The sequence below is a fragment of the Macaca fascicularis genome, chromosome 10 (assembly GCF_037993035.2).
Source record: "Macaca fascicularis isolate 582-1 chromosome 10, T2T-MFA8v1.1".
NCBI lineage: Eukaryota > Metazoa > Chordata > Mammalia > Primates > Cercopithecidae > Macaca > Macaca fascicularis.
In genome coordinates, this window is record NC_088384.1 from 37,630,001 (window position 1) to 37,640,000 (window position 10,000).

A 10,000-nucleotide genomic window follows, 5' to 3' on the forward strand; every position below is an offset into this window, starting at 1 on the left:
TTTCGCCCTGTTTCACTGGCTTTCACTGCGGAGTCTAGATAAGAGCCACACCTCGTTCTGTGCCACAGAATGACTTCTTTATCATGCCGACTCTGGAAAGCCCGGCCCCTTGTGATCCATTTCGAACCGAGAGTCACCTCATGTTTGGAAAACGGATCCGCTCCCAAGTTCAGTGGAGGGATGTGACGTATGTAGGATGAGGGACTCTCTTCCTTCTGAGTCGGTCTGCACGGTGGGGCCTAGGGCTGGAGCTCTCTCTGTGCGGACTGCTGGCTCCCTCAGCCTTGGGTTCCATCGGCCCCAGCACTGGAACGAGGGCCCCGGCAGACTCTGGCCCTCCCTGGCCCTTAAGTCGCTGTCAGAAACCCCATCTCGCGCTCGGATGTCCTGAATGACTGTGGCTTGCGCCTCTCTGGAAACATTTGAAATCTATCTATCCTCTACGCGTGGCCACCTAAAACCACAGGAGCTTGGGAAACACAGGGCCGCCATCCACCTCACTGGTTTTGGGAGAGAATGCTGAAAGTCTCTTGCCGACTCTCTCTTGACTTGAGTGCTTCACGGGCGTGTGGTTAAGGCGTAGTGAGACCAGATGTATGAACTCAGGCCGGGTGCTGATGGCTCACGCCTGTAACCCCAACACTTTGGGAGGCCGAGGCCGTAGGATCCCTTAGAAGAATCCCCTAACCCCGGGGAAGTTGAGGCTGCAGTGAGCCACAATGGTGTCACTGCACTCCAGTCTGGGCGAAAGACAGAGCGAGACCCTGTCACAGACAGACAGACAGACAGACAGACAGACAGACAGACAGGCACGCAGACAGGCAGGCAGGCAGGCAGGCAGGCAGGCAGGCGGGCAGGGAGACAACAGCTGTATTCTGTTCTTCTCGGGGTGGGAAGCAAAAATAACAGCAGACGGCACTTAACGTTTCTGTTGTTGTTCTTGTTTTGGACGGAGTTTTCGCTCTTGTTGCCCACGCTGGAGTGCAATGGCCACCATCTCGAGGGATCCGCCTGCCCTCGGCCTCCCAAAGTGCGGGGATGACAGGCGTGAGCGTACCGCACCCGGCTCCCCCCCCCCTCCCCCCCCAGTCCGCCCCCGAAACACCACCGCTTGTCTTCCGGACAGTTTTACGGCAGAGTGTTTGGCTGGCTTGCTGAAATTCATTCTACATAGAAATTTAGGATGTCAGCTTCTGGCCTCATGGACTCTGAGCTGAGGAGTCCCCTGGTCTGTCTATCACAGGACCGTACACGTAAGGAGTAGAAAAACCGCAATGTTCAAAATCAGTAATTTTGTGATCCAGAAATACGCGGATTCACCCAAAACACGGAAACTTTTACAAATTGTCTTAGTTAGTCCTGGTGTCTGTGTCAGTGATTCTTTTAGGTTTGGACCTTGACCGAGAGAATTTCCAGTCGGTCTCTCGTCTCTCGTCTTCGGACAGAAGTTCCAGATGATCCGATGGCTGGGGTCTTAGGCTGTGTGCCCCCAGGGGCCCTGGTCGATTAGTTGTGGGGATCGCCTGGAAGGGCGCGGTGACCCACTGTGCTGTGGGGGCCTCCATCCTTCCCCCTCCCGCCTCACCCTCCAGGCGATCCCAATTCATTCCGGGCTGACAGTCTCATTGGCAGACGTCGGGCATCACCTAGCGGCCACTGTTACTCTGAAAATGGAGGCCTCAACAGAGGAAGGAAGCTCAGGCCGCCTGCGCACAGCCTGGGGCAACTGTGTCTTCTCCACCGCCCCCGCCCCCACCTCCAAGCTCCCCCCTTCCTTGTTGCCTAGGAAATCGCCACTTTGACGACTGGGCCTGAGTGACCTTTGATCAGGCAGCATCAATCAATGAATCAATCAATCAATCAATGTAAATACAATACAATACGATACAATACAATTGTACGGGCGCGGTGGCTCACGCCTGTCATCCCAGCACTTTGGGAGGCCGAGGCTGGCAGATCACCTGAGGTCGGCAGTTCGAGACAAGACTGACCCACATGGAGAAACCCCGTCTCTACTGAAAATACAAAATTAGCCGGGCGTGGTGGCACATGCCTGTAATCCCAGCTACTCGGGAAGGGAAACGGAGGCAGGAGAATTGCTTGAACCTGGGAGGCGGAGGTCGCAGTGAGGCGAGATGGCGCCATTGCGCTCCAGTCTGAGCAACAAGAGCGGAAGTGCGTCTCCAAAAAAAAAAAAAAAAAAACCAAGAAAACAAACCAAAAAGCAAGCAAGCAAGCAAGCAAGCAAGCAAGCAAGCAAACAAACAAACAAAAAAAACACCTTTCTCTGTGAAACTGCTTTTGTCGTGTGTGTATTCGTCTCGCAGAGTTAAACCTTTCTTTTTACTCAGCAGGTTGGAAGGGTTTTTTGGTTGAATCTCTCTGTGTACATTTCGGAGACCCTTGTGTCGTATGGTGAAAAAATCTTATGTTTTCAGATAAAAACGAGAGAGAAGGTCTTCATGAAACAGCTTTGTGACGTGTGGATTCATCATACCGAGTTAAAACTGCCTTTGGATTCAGCAGTTTGGAAGCAGAATGGACATTTGGGAGCCCATTGGGGCCTGTTGTGAAAAACCGAGTATCCCCACCAGAGAAATAGAAAGAAGCTCTCTATGATACTGCTTTGTGATGTGTGGATTCATGGCACCGAATTACAACTAATTTTTGATTGAGGAGGTTTGAAGCACTCTTTCTGTAGAATCCGCGAGTATACCTTTGGGAGCCCACTGAGGCCTAGTGTGAAAAACCGAATATCCCCAAATAAAAACTAGAAAGAAGCTGTCTCTGAAACTGCTTTGTCGTGTGTGGATTCATCTCACAGAGTGAAACCTTTCTTTTGATATACCAGGTTGGAAGCGGCCCTTTTGTAGAATCTGCAAAAGGACATTTGGGAGCTATTCGAGGCCTAGGGTGAAAACCAGGAAACTGTAGATAAAAACTAACAAGAAGCTATCTGTAAAACTGCTTTTTAGCGATGTGTAGATTCCTCTTACTGAGTTAAACCTTTCTGTTGATTCAGCAGATTGGAAGCATTTTGTTGTTGTTGCTGTTGTTGTTGTTGTTGTTGTTGTTGTTGTTGTTGTTGTTGTAGTAGTATTTTTTTCTTAATATTTTTATTTTTTTTAAGACAGACTCTCACTCTGTCCCCCAGGCTGGAGTGCAGTGACACCATCTCGGCTCACTGCAACCTCTGCCTTCCAGTTGAAGGGATTCTCCTGCCTCAGCCTCCCAAGTAGTTGGGATTACAGGCACCCGCTACCAAGCCCGGCAAATTTTTTGTGTTCTTGGTAGAGATGGGGTTTCACCGTTTTGGCCAGGCTGGTCTCGAACTCCTGACCTCAGGTGATCCACCCGCCTCTGCCTCCCAAAATGCTGGGATGACAGGCGTGAGCCGCTGCACGCGGCCGATTGGAAGCAGTTCTTTGCAGAATCTTCGAAGGGACATTTGGGAGCCCTTTGTGGCTCCTGGTGAAAGTGAACATCCCCAGAGGAAAAGGAGAAAAACTGCTGCTGGTGAAACTGCTTTTTGACGTGTGGATTCACCTCGAACGGATAATTCTTTTGAACCAGGAGGTTGGAAACACGCTTTCCGTAGAATCTGTGAGGGGACATTTGGAAACCCATTGAGGCCTACGTTGGAAAACAGACTATCCACAGATTAAAACCAGAGAGAGGCTATCTGTCACATTGATTTGTGATGCGTAGATTGATCTCTTAGCGATACACCATTCTTTGGATTCATCAGGTTAGAAACACTTTTTTTGGGCAGTCTCTCTGAATGGATTTTTGGGAGTCCCTTTAGGCCTATGGTGAATCACCGAATATTCCCAGATGAAAAATAGAAAGAATGTATTTGAGAAACTGCTTTGCGATGTGTGGACTCATCCTAAAGAGTTACACCTTTCTTTTGATTAGGCAGGTTGGAGACACTCTCTTTGTAGAGATTCCAAAGGGACATCTGGGAGCCCTTGAGGCCTACGGTGAAAAACTGAATATCCCCAGACAAAGACCAGAGAGAATATGTCATTGAAACGGCTTCGTGATGTCTGGGAGCTCTCTCTCTCTCTCTCTCTCTCTCTCCCCCCCCCCCGCTTGTCTCTCTCCCTGTGTCCCTGTGTCTGTCTTCTGTCTTACTCTCTTTCTCTGCCTGTCCTTCTGTCTGTTGGTCTCTCTCTCTCTCTCTCTCTCTCTCTCTCTCTCTCTCTTCCCCCCCGTCTGTTTCTCTCTCTCTCTCTCTGTCTGTCTGTCTCTCTCTCTCTCTCTCTCTCTCTCTCTCTCTCTCTGTTTCTCACTGTCTCTCTCTGTCCGTCTCAAAAAAAAAAAAAAAAAAGGATAGATACATGCATGCATGCATGCATACATACATACATACATGCATACATGCATACGTACAATTAAAAATTTGAAATAAAATAAAAGGAATAACTAGGCCCGGCGCGGTGGCTCAAGCCTGTCATCCCAGCACTTTGGGACGCCGAGGGTGGTGGATCGCTGGATCACGAGGTGGTCAGACCAGCAGGGCCAGTATGGTGAAACCCCGTCCGTCTCTAGTCAAAATACCAAAAATTAGCCGGGCATGGTCGTGCGCGTCTGTAATCTCAGCTACTCGGGAGGCCGAGCTGAGGCAGGAGAATCACTTGAACCTGGGAGGCGGAGGTTGCAGTGAGCCGAGATCGCGCCACTGTACACCAGCCTGGGCGAGAGAGGGAGACAACCTCTCAAACAATTAAAAATAAAAGTAAAAATGAAAGTAAAATTAAAAATTAAAAAAAAAAAAGAAAAGGAAAATGAAATAATTAAAAAGTGAGTTTCCGGGAAAAGAGGGAAGAAGAAAAAAAAAGAAAAAAGAAAACAGTCCCACAGTGACATAAACACATGCCTCTCGCCTTTCGAGGCGTCAGTGATGCTACGAATGATGCGCAATTTTTTTTTTTAACTTCCTTTTATTTTATTATCATTTATTGTTTGACACGAGCCTCGGAGGCCCTCCCTCCCTCCCTCCCTCCGTCCCACTCCCTCCCTCCGTCCCACTCCCTCGTTGCCCACACAACTTCAGGAGACAGACCCTGGCTGGGCCAGATTGTTCTTCTCTTTGAGCAGTTGTTTCCCTGACTTTCTTCGTGTCTTTAACCCGTGTGGACTCTTCTGCTCGGATTTCAGAGATGGCAGCTCCACTTCAGGCCTTGTTGTTAGTGGGGGCTTTCCTGATTCTCCCCACATGTAGTGAAAGCAGGTAGATTCGCCTCGCCTCGCCTCGCCTCGCCTCGCCTCGCCTCGCCTCGCCGCCTCCTCCTCCTCTCTCTCTCTCTCTCTCTCTCTCTCTCTCTCTCTCTCGATTGCTCGCTCGCTCGCTCGCGCTCGCGCGCTCTCTCTCTCTCTCTCTCTCTGCTGCTTTCTTGCTTTTTCTTTCTGTCTCTTTCTCTCTTTCTGTCGTGCTTTCTTGCTGTCTTGTTATCTTGCTTTCTTGCTTTGTCTTTCTTCCTGTCTTTCCTCTTTCTTTTTTTTTTCTTTCTTCTCTCGCCTTTCTTTCTCGCTGTCTTTCTCCCTCTCTCTCTCTCTTTCTTCTTTCTTTCTGTCTTTCTTTCTTTCTCTCTCTCTTTCTCTCTCTCTCTTTCTTTCTTTCTTTCTTTCTTTCTTTCTTTCTTTCATTTTTTTTTCTCTCTCTCTCCCCCAGCCTCTGAAAGTGCTGGGATCACAGGCGTCAGCCACCGCGCCTGGCCTATTTGCTTATGTTATGTTACCTTATTTTTTATTTATTCATTTTTATCTGTTTATTCATGTGTATGCATATAAATTTTTTTCTATTTTAATGTAGTTTTATATGTTATACCTATATACAAATGTAAGTACTTATATTGATATTTGTCTTCTCTTCTCTTCTCTTTTCTTCCTTTCTCTCCTTTAGGTTTTCCTTCCTTTCTTTCTTTCTCTGTTTCCTTCTTTATGTTTTCCTGCCTGCCTGCCCGCCCGCCCGCCCGCCCTCCCTCCCTCCCTCCCTCCCTCCCTCCCTCCTTCTCTGTCTGGATTCAGGAAGAGCCTACGCATTCTGTGTCTCCCTGTGTCCTCAACGACCCGCGACCGAGTCCTTGCTTGTTGTTTCTCCCACCGAGATGCCTCTCCGAACATCCACACGCCGTGGGTTGTCTTCTGACTGTGTCGCGGTCCATGCAGAGACAGGGTTTGGGGACCGTTTCTGTGGGGTTGGGGTACAGGGGCTGCGTTTTCGGCCTCGGGATAGCGTCTCTCGACTCACGGTTTCGGTTTTGCGGTCCGCGGGCCGGCCTGCCATCCGGATCTGTCTTGGTGACGTTCGCGACGGTTGTCGGACTCCATCTGGCGGCCGCTTTTATATCGTTCCCTTGGCTTCCGGAGCTGCGGTGGCAGCTGCCGAGGGAGGGGACCGTCCCCGCTGTGAGCTAGGCAGAGCTCCGGAAAGACCGCGGTCGTCAGCCGGGCTGTCCCGGTCGCGCCAGAGCTCTGGCGCGTCACTTGTGAGTCAGAGCTCAGGCGTGCAGGCTTATGTGGGGAGAGGTTGTCGCTGCGCTTTCGGGCCAGAGCCGGGTGTGGGGCTGCCGGGGTTGGTCGACCAGCACGCCGCGGCTCCCGAGGCCTGACCCGCGACCCGCGGGGACCCACCGGGCTTGGGGCGGGAGGCTGGGGACACCCTTCCCGGCCCGGTCGCGGGCCCGCGCGCATCCTGGCCGTCTGAGGCAGCGGCCGAATTTTTTCTCCAAGTCCCCGTGGGGAGCCGGGGACCGTCCTGCCTCGTCCCCCGGGTGCCGGGGAGCGGTCCCTCTGCCGTGACCTGTTGTTTGCAAGTCCCCGTGGGGAGTCGGAGAGCGCTCCCTGAGCGCGCGTGCGGCCCGAGAGGTCACACCTGGCCGGCCTTCGGTCCCTCGTGTGTCCCGGTCGTACGAGGGGACGGCCGAAAACGCTTCCGAGTCTCGCTCTGGAGACTCGGGCCGGCCCCTGCGTGGCACGGGTGGCCGGGAGGACGTCCCTGGCCCGGCGCTGCTCCGGCGTGTGTCCTGGGGTCGACCAGAGGGCCCTGGGTGCTCCGTGTCTGGCTGCGATGGTGGCGATTTTGGGGACAGATGCCCGTGTCGCGGGTTCCCTGGGCCGGCGGCGTGGTCGGTGACTCGACCTCCTGTCTCCTGGGGAGGTATATGTTTCACTCCGAGCCGGCATTTTGGGCCACCGGGTTATTGCTGACACGCTGTCCTCTGGCGACCTGTCGCTGGAGAGGTTGGGTCTCTTGGATGCGTCGCGGGTCTTCGGCCTCCCGGTGACCCGGCTAGCCGGCCCTGCTCGTGCTTGAGCCGCCTGCTGGGGCCCGTGTGCCCGGTCTCTCATGCATCCGAGCGTCCCAGCTCCCGGTGCCGCCTTGGGTCCGGGTCTCTGACCCACCTGGGGGCGGCGGGGAAGGTGGCGCGGGCTTACCGTGCCACCGTGCGCTCCCCGCTGCGGGCACCTGGGGCGGCCGTGACAACCCCACTCCCGCTGGCTCCGTGCCGTGCGTGTCAGGCATTCCTCGTCTCTGCCGGGTTGTCTGCCGCCCCTGTCCTGGGGCTGGGGATGGCCAGGCTGATCTGCTCGCTGGCCTCTGGGGAGGCTGTGGCTGGCCGGCCGACCCTGCTCCGGGGATGCTTTCCCTGATCGATGTGGTGATGTCACGCTCTCCCGGGCCGGGACCGAGCCGCGACGGGCGAGGGGCGGGCATTCGTGGTGAATGAGACCCGTTCTTCTCGTCCCGCCCGCGGGGTTTCCCCCGTCTCCCATCCCCGCCTGTGGGCGGTGCGTTGGGAGGCACTGGGGTGCGGAACCCGGCCCGACCTCGCTGTCCCGACCCCGCCGCCTGCCTCGTGGCGTCCGGCGTGGGTCGGCGGGGGTCCTCTGACGCAGCAGGCACCCCTCGCTTTCGCCTCTTGTGGTCGTCGCCTCGTGGGCCGCCCCCCTCCGCGGCGGTGGGGGTGCTGTCCCGCTGGCCCGCCGTGCTGCCCTCTCGGGTATTGCACGAGCGCTGGCTCCGCCTGGGCCTTTGCGGTGCTCCTGGAGCGCCCCGGGCTGTCTCTCAGGTGCCCGAGGCCGAGCGGTGGTGTGTCGCTCCCGCCCCCAGCGCCCCCTCCTCCGGTCGCCGCCGTGGTGTCCGCGCGTGGGTCCTGAGGGAGCGCGTTGGCTGTGCGGGTCGAGGCGGTTGAGTGAGACGCGCCCCTCCCACGCGGGGAAGGGCGCCGCCTGGTCTGGCGAGCGCACGTCCCGTGCTCCCCTCTGGCGGGTGAGCGCGGGCCGTGTGAGCGGTTGCGGTGGGCTCGGGCCGGCCACGCGTGCGCCGGCCGGCCGCCGAGGGGCTGCCGTTCTGCCTCCGATCGGTCGTGTGTGGGTTAACTGGAGGCGCCTTGCCTCACAGAAAGGAGGTGGGTGGACGGCGGGGGGCCTTGGGGGCTGTGCGCACGCGCGCCGGCCGGGCCCCTGCCCTGACCGCAAACGCTCAAGGTTGCCGCAGGTTTCTTCTCGCGCCGCAGGCCCCCTCCCTTCCCCAGGCGTCCCTGAGTGCCTCTGCGGGCCCGACGAGGGGCGACTGGCGGGTGGGGAGCGTGACCCACCCTCGGTGAGAAAGCCTTCTCTAGCGATCCGAGAGGTGTGCCTTGGGGTACCGGATCCCCCGGCCCGCCGCCTCTCTCTGTGTTGTGGTAGCGCTGCCGTAGCGACTCGCCTGCAGAGAACCCTCCTCCTCCGCTGTCCCCGCCTCGACGGGATGAGGTGGGGGGACAGTGAGGGTTCCGCCGGACCCCGCGGTGGGGGCCGAGCGCGCGGCTCGTCGTCTACTGTGGCCCGCGCCTCCCCCTTCCGAGTTGGGGGAGGATCCCGCTGGGCCGGGCCCGACGTCCTAGCGGATGGGAAGGCTGCTGCGAGCGGCGGGTGCGCGTGGCACTCCGTCTGGCGCGCGACGCCGCTCCCCGCTGTGAGCCGGCTCTCCGCCCGCTCCCGTGCCGAGCCGCGACCGCTGCCGATGACCGCGTTCGCGTGGCGCGGGGTGTGGGGCCGCCTGGTCCTTGGGGAGCGAGCCGTCCCCACGGGGCGGCGCGCCGGTCTCCCGGAGCGGGACCGGGTCCGGGACGGACGAGAAACGGGCGACATGTGGCCCCTGGTGTTGGGCTTGTGGCTGAGGTTGCTTCGGGGCCGCCGGTGGTGGGACCCGGGGCTCGTGAGGGGGTTGCTCGGTGGGCTGCCCAAGGGCCGTTCGGCGTCCCAGGCGGGGCGCCGCGGGACCGCCCTCGTGTCTGTGGCGGTGGGATCCCGTGGCCGTGTTTTCCTGGTGGCCCGGCCGTGCCTGAGGGTTGCTTGCCCGAGTTAGCCCCCTGCGGGTTCCCCGTGCCCTTGTCTCCGTGGCCCCCTGGCTCCTTGCCTGCCTTGTGCTCCTTTTCCCTGTCCGCCGCCTGCCGATCCTCTCTTCCCCGAGCGGCTCACCGGCTTTTATGCTGTTGGCCGCCCCGTCTGGGCCCGAACCCGGCTCCGCCTTCTGGGGGCGTCGCCGCCGCCGGCCACGCTGGTTGGCCCGGTGTCCGCGTACCCACGGCGCGCGCCTTCGGGGCCAGGTCGGTGGCGGCCCGGTGGGCGCCCGGAGGGTTTGGGTCGGCCTTGCGGTGCGTGTGGGGGGAAAAGCGGGTTCCGGGGGCTCTGGCCGCGTGCGACTGGGCGTGGCGGTGGGGGAGCCGCAGGGATCGCTGAAGGGGCCTGGTCGGCCGCTCCAGGTGCCACGCGGGGCCGCCTCCGTGCTCGGAGGCTGCTGGCGGTGAGACCCCCGCGTGCGTCCTGGTGGCGGTCGGCCGCGCCGGAGGTGTCCCCCGGCGCCCCCCCTCCCCGCTTGGCCGCCTGCCTCGCCCGGCGTCTCGTCTTGTCCCGGCCCGCTCTTCCGCATCGGGTCGGCGCGCGGCCCCCCCCAACCGGGTGCGCCTCGCTTCCCGGGCCTGCTGCGGCCCTCCCCCGAGGCGTGTGG